Here is a 9,547-nt window from a genome sequence, read left to right as displayed (position 1 = left end):
TCAAGTACTAATCATACATTCATTCTCTATGTTCTGGATTATGGACACCGCTACGGCCTCATGGCCTTGACATCTGAAAAACTAAAGCCTTTTTGTCTGTAGTCACTCCTTAACTTCATAAGAAATGAAATATAACACAAAAGTGCTGAATCTAAAATCCGACACTATCCTGTGGTCTTCATTAAGGAGGTTTTGGTAGCAGGTAGACATAGAAAATATATATTACTCCTTTATATTGCACTAAATGAGCAAGAATACAAGTTAAACTAATAAAAATAAAAAAAATGAACACATACATTGATTGTTTGCTGCTAATGAAAGAAATTCAACATTATTATTTAAAACTATTAGAGAGTATTTGAAAAAGAATTATCATACATGTTTAGTAAAAATCTTGTAGATTTTTATTTGCAATTTTTCTACCTAGGGAATTTTTATATTTAAGACTATATTTAGATTCATGTTTTAGAATTAACTCTCATTTCACCTTCTCCAAGGATATCCTTTACTATTTAAATTCATAAATATTTTTCATCCTACAATCATAGCATTATGCATTCATAGTGTTAAAATTTATCTCTACACAGAATAAAATATTTTAGCAAGCTCTTCCTCCCATTGATCACTTTTAGTAAATGACCCTAGTTTAATCTGGGTCATCTCTGTGACCACTAACAACAGCACCCACTAGAGTCTGTTGAAGTCACTAGACAGTACACAACTGAATGCAATGATGAAATATATCCTATTGGGTAGGTTAGGGAGTAGTAGGCAAGAGTTCCTCACTGAAGTTAGGAAAACCAAAGTTTCTCTGTGACAATTTCAGACATATAAGCCATAAATACTCTGATCTTATTCATCTATATTCCTCAATGACCACCACCATTCTTCTGCCTTCTTTTGATGATCCCATTCCTTTAATCAAACAATCCTTTTGCTTTTATGCCATATGTGTTTAATACATTTTTATTTGTAGATAATATGTGACTCAGGAATTAACAGTTTAATACAATAAAAGTTCTGATTTGGTCATGACAATCAAAAACCAAGAATGAGAATTTAGATAATAGGAATCTCTGTTATAAAATACTTACATGAAACTGATAATAAATTTAATATTTTGTTTAAGATAGAATTATAGTATAATAAGGAAGCAAGCTTACAGTCTATTCTACCCATAACATTTTCTTAATTATAACATGCCATTGTTTTACAATTCATTTTGTAATTTATAAGTTTATAAAAGTGATGGTTTATATTAATTGAACTTATAAACAGTGTAATATTCTCAGAAAGCTTCAAATATAGTCACAAATTTAAAACATAAATCCCCAGTCATCTAGAATTGTGTTTTTTATTCAAATACTTTCTTACTTGCATTATAATTTTGTGCACTTTGAACCAATCTTAATTCATATGATGATTGAAGCAAATTAGATAGTAGAAAGGAAAGTAGTATATGTTATTGATATAGCCCTGGAAATTTGGATCGATGTGATTTTTCCAATTGTCCTTGGAGAAACATATCATTAATAACCTCATTCAACATATGAAAAAAATGGTTTAGAGAAAAATGACTCATTTGTCCAATTTCATATAATTCTAAGTGGCAGGAACAGACTTTTAACCTCATTTCGCCTGATTCTATAAACTGTTCTGTCTGCTTTCTGTTAAAAAAGAGGGAGGAATGATAATTTGCCAGAAATAGACTGAGTGCTTCCGTGAATAGAAGGTCATGTTCATAGACCACTGCTTATCTCTTAGGTATTATGCTTGCCTGTGTTCATATATTCAGACAGAACTACAAGAGTAACATTTAATTTTTATTCAAACCAATTTGTTTGACAATAGTTCTGGGGTGAAAATGTCAAAATCTGACAGTAACTTTAGGTCAAAGGATAATTATAGTGAGAGATTAATTTAGTCACATCAGAGGAAATTTACTTCAGACATTAGTCTGGTGTCAGCGACAATGTTTTCCATACACGAATGGGAATTCAGGCATTACTTAGTTAAAAAAAAAAATAAAAGAATGTTAGCAAGACTACATTGATGGCAGTAATAAATTTTTCAGTAGCTGGTGTGGATTTATGATTTAGTTCTTTGTGCAGTAAGAGTCAAACTAAGAGTATGTTATCTTCCCTTTCTTTTGTACTAACTGGGAAGTTTTGGCTAGTCCTATCTGCTCATGTGTGGTCACTGAATCTACACATGCATTGCAGGCATACTGCACTGGCCACAAATACTCTCCGGGCTGAGCAAATGTTTCTCTGTTTCTCGTTAGGGTCCTGGCTCAGACGGATAGCTACACTAATATTTCCAAGACACAAAAATAAATTCAAATATTCTTTGAAGACTCTAAATTTTATATTTATATGAAGTGCAATCATTTAAAAAAAATCCTACTTAAGTCGTGTGTTGACCCATTTAGATATTAGAACCAAAAGTGTGTACAAATAAAATGTAAATCAGGAGAAACTGTTCTTAAATATACTTTTCTGAAAAAAAAAAATTTTTTTTTCTACGCCCTACAGACTTCTAGCCACAGGGACTAAAGGGGAAAGTTTTTATTTCACTGTCAGAAAGCCAAATGTGTTGCCTACAAAAAAGGTTTTCTTTCTGTTTTATGTAGTGTATACATAAGAAGATTTTTAATCTTTTTCATGTTACTGACAGTCTTTTACCTTTCTTGTGTCACTCAAGTTCTGCCTTGACACTGAGCTCGGAACCCCATTGTGAGAAAGGTTCTTCGTGATCATGTCTATGAAGTACCACTCACTTGTGTATGCCACAATTCCTGCTTTATCCTGTGCTTTTCTTTTTACCACTCCTCCAAGGCACCATTTTATATATATATATATATATATATATATATATATATATATATATATATATATTACATACATACATGTATAGTATACATGTGTGTATGTTGTGTGTGTGGTGTGGTGTGTGTGTGTGTGTGTGTGTGTACATATCTTCCCTCTAATACAAGATACAATATCTGTACAACCAAAGACGTTGTCAAACTTTTCATTATTTTTTACCTGCTAAAAGCACAGGTCTGCAAATGTGATAGAAACTTATTGAGTACATGAGTGAGTGTGGAAACTGCTAGTTTAACTGTTTGTGGTGTGATATAATCTTTCATTCTGCTGGGATGGTATTTTTTCTCAGAAGCTTCTCTCTTCCGCTTTGGAAGTTTAAGAAAATTGTATAGAACTTAGAGTCAGCTCTTACTCTCTGTCTGCATAGTTTTGCATAACAGTTTATCAATGAACTTTCATTAAAGATAAAAAATAATTATCTATTGAAATGAATGGAAAAACCACACATTCATCACTTGAGTCAAAATCATTCAGTTGTTTTTCCTGCCTGTTTTTTAATCCTTCATCCTCCCATTTCCTGAGAATATGTTACTGTTTACATTGCCTCTGAGTCTTCAATATGGCATTAGCTAGAATTCATCTCATCAAGACAATTATATTATACACTTAACTAGTAAGAAAATGTTTGTCTACATGAATGAACTCAATGGAAGCATGTATATATCAACTCATGTCCTTTCTGATTACAGTCACACACATCTATTGTGTTTTTCTTACAAAACAAAAGTCTTAAAAACCACTCTATCATCTTGGGATTGCTTCTGAGAAAATTTCAGCTGTGATCATGTCCTGCCACCCTTTTAGACAGTACAGATTATTTGTTATTGATTTTTTTGTTTGTTTTTGTTCTTGTTTTAGAAATTTTATTCTAAAAAAAAAAAAAAAGCACGCATTTAATCCCAGCACTTGGGAGGCAGAGGCAGATGGATTTCTGAGTTCGACGCTAGCTTGGTCTACAAAGTGAATTTCAGGACAGCCAGGGCTACACAGCTACACAGAGAAACCCTGTCTCGAAAAACCACAAAAAAAGAAAAAAAAAAAAAAGAAAGAAAGAAAAGAAAGAAAGAAATTAACCAGATCCTAAGACTATGCACCCCAGTGAACACCTACAGAGTTATAATAATCATTTAGAACGGAAGCTCTGAAGCTTCCTTTTGGTATGTGTGCTTTCCATATTAAATCTATTTTTATGAATTTATTCACCACCTGAATAAAAACAACTAAAAGTATTGCATAACTCTGGCCATTAAGGGATGCAAAGTAAAATCACTTAAAGATAACTCCTTATCTAAGTCTGAATAGTTATCATTGACAAATCTGGCAACAAATATAGGACCAGATGTACAGAAAAAAGAATCATCATTCATAGTCTCACAATGTAATACAGCCATTGCAGTAGTCAGCTTGAACATTTCTCTGAAATATAAAAGTAGAACCACTATATGACCCAGCTAATCCAGCCCTGTGTAAGGCCCCAGATGATTCCATACCCTACCACAAAGATATATGTACCCACATGTTTACTATTGCTTTATGTCACAGTATTTTATAGAATAAGATATCTAGTATGATTATAAGTTTATTGCTGAATACATATGAGTTTCTAATATTCTACTTCATAAACAATCTCATAATAAAAATCTTAGTTTGTGTATCAATTGTGGATGTCAGGAAAAGGGTGAAAATGGGTTAATTGAGCATATATAGTAGAAAATTAGCAATGATTGCTTTTGAAATGGTTATGATTTTACCATAAGAAAAGTATATGAGGATAAGTCATCTGAAACTATAATATTTATATTTCTCATATTCAAACACATACAAAGAAGCATCTTAGCATTGTCTCAATTCAACTTTTAGAATGTAACTGGGTTTCTTCGTGAGACTGTAGCATGTTACATGTCTATTTCTCTATCAAGTTTTTTTCTAATTATGTTAGAGCTTCCTATAAGATCTTACTGATAACCAGTAACATTTAACAAATAGAATTATATATTCAATATATCTATTAAACTGTATTTATTGGTTTTTTATTTGTATGTGTACCTACAAATTTCACATGTATCACTTATTCATTATTTTATTTATTAACATCCCAAATACTGTCCCCCAATATGTTCTCCCTGGCAGAATTCTTCCTCTGATTCCCCTCTCCCCTTTGATTCTGAGAGGGTGCCCTCCCAGGTATCCCTGGTGTGTCAAGTCCCTAAAGGATTAGACATATTCTTGTACAACCATTTTGGAAATCAATTTGGCGGTTTCTCAGAAAACTTGGGATAGTTCTAAGTTAAGACCTGACTACATCAATTCTAGGCATATACCCAAAAGATGTTCCACCATCCCAAAAGGACAATTTGTCAACTATGATCATAGTAGCTTTACACATAATAGCCAGAAATTGGAAATATCCCTAGATGTCCTTCCAATGAAGAATAAAGATATTGTGGTTCATCTACAAAATCCATTCACCTATTAAAAACAAAGACATCATGATGTTTGAAGGCAAATGGATGGAACTAGAAAGTATCATTCTGAGCTAGAACCAAAAGGACATGCATGGTATGTACTCACTGAGACCTGGATATTATCCACAAAGTTCAGAACACCTAGGATATAACCCCCAGATCCTAAATGTTTGAGACGAATTTAATATTAAGACCTTAATTTTGCTCTCCTGACGTGTTGGTGATCTTGAAGCTCTTAATTGCCTGCTAAGATATGGTGGGAAGAAAGAAGAAAATATACAGAAGCATCAACTAAAGAGGAGTGTCAAGCTGTAAGATGTGTATTCTTCTCTCCTAACTGCTGTTTTACTTCCATGGGTTCCTACCACAAAGTTGTAAAACTGCTTATTTATGTTGGAAACTGATGCTTTTTGTATAGGAAGCAGATGGCATTTTCTTGGCACAGCACAGAGTAAATTTGCAGAATTAGCAAAGGGAAGAGGCAATGGAGATATAGACAAATCTGCTTTTTCATGACACTTACCTCAGTAACAGCTGCTGTGAACTACAGTTGCCTTGGCATGGCAGAACCTATTCCCAGGAGAACGAAGCAAATTTCTATAGAGACACCTCTGTGAACGATTGCAGAAGGAAGCACCTGTCCTGACACACTGGTAAACTGTTGCACTCAGAGGAAAGTCTCAGTGAGGTAAAGATCAGACTGCCTTCTACCCTGCATTAAGCAGGAGTTGAAGTAGCAGGGTGATCTCTGAGACTCATGAAATGAAACTCATCTGGTGTGTACTTTAATCTCATTCTTTAAAATGAGTTTACTATGAATGAGTCACAGACTAGGCAACCCGAAATTACAGGTATGTCTCAGATATATTCTCATTTCTCTAAATAGTGTTTGAATGACACTAGTTGTCAATTTTGAAAAGGAAATTCCATAGAAACAACTTTTGAAGATGCATAAAGTTTAGCTTTATTAACATATACCACTAGAGTAATAAAACTGAGGAGATGGATCATACACTCTCAAAAGCATCATAACTGATTTTCCAGTATTGTTTTCAGAGACATTTTTAACCATAAATCAGAATACATGTGAACATTAAAAAACTTATTTATGAGAAAACAAACAAACAAATAAATGAACAAAAACACTGGGAGCAGAATTAATTAACCTCTGTTGTAGAGTGAACTGAAAAGGTTCTAGACTTCAGGAACCAGATTATGGGCATAGTACATTTTCTAGATCAAATGTGGCATTGAGAATACAGTGGTTTAGAAAATTTGTCTCACAGCTTCCAAATTATCTGAGGTATGTATGGAAAAATATAAATGAGGTCTTCAGTGCCTAATGTCAAAGTTTTATTACATGGATTTTATTAACTACCATAGAACTAGATTCAGGTACTATTTTGAGAGGTTAACTGGATCACAAGAAAATAAACACATGAAAGAGAGGCACTTGCATAAGGATAATGGATTCAGTAGGAAGGGCAAGAATCTAATAGAAGGTTTGCTGGGCTAAAAAAATGACACAAAAACAAGACATACATGAATGAAGTTATCAAAGAATTTGACTTAAAGCATTATACAAGAAAACAAAATATCTTCCCCCTCTCCCCAAAATTGGAACTCTGCAAAGCTTTACAGCTTTGATACAGATTTGTATTATTATCCACAAATTAGTGCCTCTGCTCACTTATAAAAATAACTAAGTGATTTGTCTGTGTCTGTGATGCTATGTGTGGCATATTCAAATCTGTTTCCAAGTCATTCTTGGACTTGTTCCTTTTCCTCTCACACAGCTACTTTTAAGAAGCAGGGAGAGCCTGTTCAATGAAGCTACTGATGTTTAGAAACAGGGTTTGGTTTCCTTTTTTCCAAGATGAATTCTGTCCAACTCTAATAGGAAAGTGAAAGCTCTTGGGGACTTGCTGGGTTCTCTTTCTACAGGGCTGTTATGGAGGAATCCTGTATCAGGGTTGCTAAAAAGACAAGTCTCTGAGAGTAAATAAGAACTAAAGGGAAACAGGGCAGCAGGGAACAAGGCTTCCTTTGTGCTCCTTTGAAACCTGAACGCAACGCCCAGTGTAGTCCTGAATCTCTGAACACTGATCACAATGCAGAAAATGAAAGCCCATCCCAGTTCCCCAGGACCTGTTTCTCACAGCTCTGCAATCAGGACAGTCGCTGAAGGTAGAATGCCTCCTACTTCTTTCTCTGCTGTCCTGCAGGGGTAGTGAGGTTCTTTAAAATCAACCTTAATTGGCCTGTTCTGGCTTAGCTCAGCCATCTCCTGTGATTTCTCACACTGTCTCCTGGGCCTCCCTTTTCTTTTCTTAGAAGAGCAGGCATTCTTCATGCCATCATATGTTGCATTAACTGCATGTCAAATATATGTATATATACTCATTCCATTTTATAGATCCTTTTTTTTCCTGGCAGAAAGATTTTTCTAAAATAACTGGAGCCTTCTTGAAGTATGTACTTTTAAGTTTTCTTTCTGAAATGTGGAACGAAATGACTTTTTTTTTTGTTGTTGTTTTTTTGTTTTTTTGAAACAGGGTTTCTCTGTGTAGCCCTAGCTGTCCTAGGACTCACTCTGTAGACCAGGCTGGCCTCGAACTCAGAACCTCTAAAGGAAATTAAAACTACCAACAATAAAAGCAAAAATCCCAGTACATGAGAGAAAAACAGTGTCTAAACAAATTTATCTCAATGTTGGTAATTTGGAACTAAAAATTTAGATCAGAATAAAATTTACACATAGTAAAATAGTTTGAGGATGTGTTCAACCTCTCATCAAACATGGAACTGTAGTTAAATCCATCTGTAACTTTGTGTTTTTCCACTTGTCTACTTTGTTTACCCCCAAAAAAACAATGACTCTAAGTTTTCTTATTTATGAGTAAATGTTTAGGCCAATAACTTTGGCTCTATTCCCTAACTAGCTTGTACCTTAATTAGCCATTTGTTTTATTCTAAGTCATGTCACAGGGTTGGGTACCTGGTCTTCAGTTTCATATGACTGACATCATTTGAGTCTCCATTTTGCCTGAGTCTAAGACTGTTCCCAGAAATCCTGTCTTTGTACTGGAACCTCCACTTCCCTACTTCCTGCCTAAGCTAATAGCTAACGACATTTTATTGACAGGAGATCCTGCCATACAGTGCAAGAGATTTTCTACTCAGAACTGCCAAATTGTATGCTGTAACCTTTAGTTAAAACTCTAATGACCTAAAACCTCAAGTAGACTGAGAGGTTCTGGACAAGAAGTTAACTTCACTGATATCACCTGTGAAAGCTCCTGAGAGAGCCACACACTAATGTGAAGTGGGAACTTAAGTGGGTTCTTTGGAAAGTAGGTGGGATGGTGTTTTGCTGGCACAAATTCTTAAGGGAACATTTAGCTGAAGCATCCATAAATGAAGGGATGTTCTGCTAAAGCAAACATGTGAAAGGACATATGATGAAGGATTCTTTACTAAAAACTTACATGAATTGGTTTACCTTACATTGTGTAATTGAACTGAATTTGTCAGGGCTCCATAAAGAGAAATGCACTGACAAATTTCTTCTGGTGTGTTTCAGTTTCTTCGTGCTTCCTCAGACTCAGATGATGTCAGCTGAAAGAGATGCATGGGCCGAGGCAAGACAGCTGCTGAGGCAAGAACCATGGAGGACATTTGATGTTTGGAGGGTGTATTAGTCAGGGTTCTCTAGAGTCACAGAACTTACAGATAGTCTCTATATAGTAAAGGAATTTATTGATGACTTACAGTCTGCAGTCCAAATCCCCACAATGGTTCAGTAGTAGCTGTGAATGGAAGTCCAAGGATCTAGCAGTTGCTGAGTCCCACAGGGCAAGAACGCGAAAGAGCGAGAGCCAGACTCCCTTCTTCCAATGTCCTTATATGGTCCCCAGCAGAAGATGTAGCCCAGATTAAAGGTATGTGCCACCACACCTTTAATCCCAGATGACCTTGGACTCGGAGATCTCCCTGTCTTAATCTTCTGGATTCAATCCCCACTGTGTCTCAAGATCTCCATACCAAGATCCAGATCAGAAACTTCTATCTCCCAGCCTCCAGATTAGGTTCACTGGTGAGCCTTCCAATTCTGGATTGTAGTTCATTTCAAATATAGTCAAGTTGACAACCAGGAATAGCCACTACAGTAGGTATAAGTAGGACTCCATGGAT

This window comes from Mus pahari, chromosome 3 (assembly GCF_900095145.1).
Source record: "Mus pahari chromosome 3, PAHARI_EIJ_v1.1, whole genome shotgun sequence".
Taxonomy (NCBI): Eukaryota; Metazoa; Chordata; class Mammalia; order Rodentia; family Muridae; genus Mus; species Mus pahari.
This window is presented reverse-complemented; position numbering follows the sequence as displayed.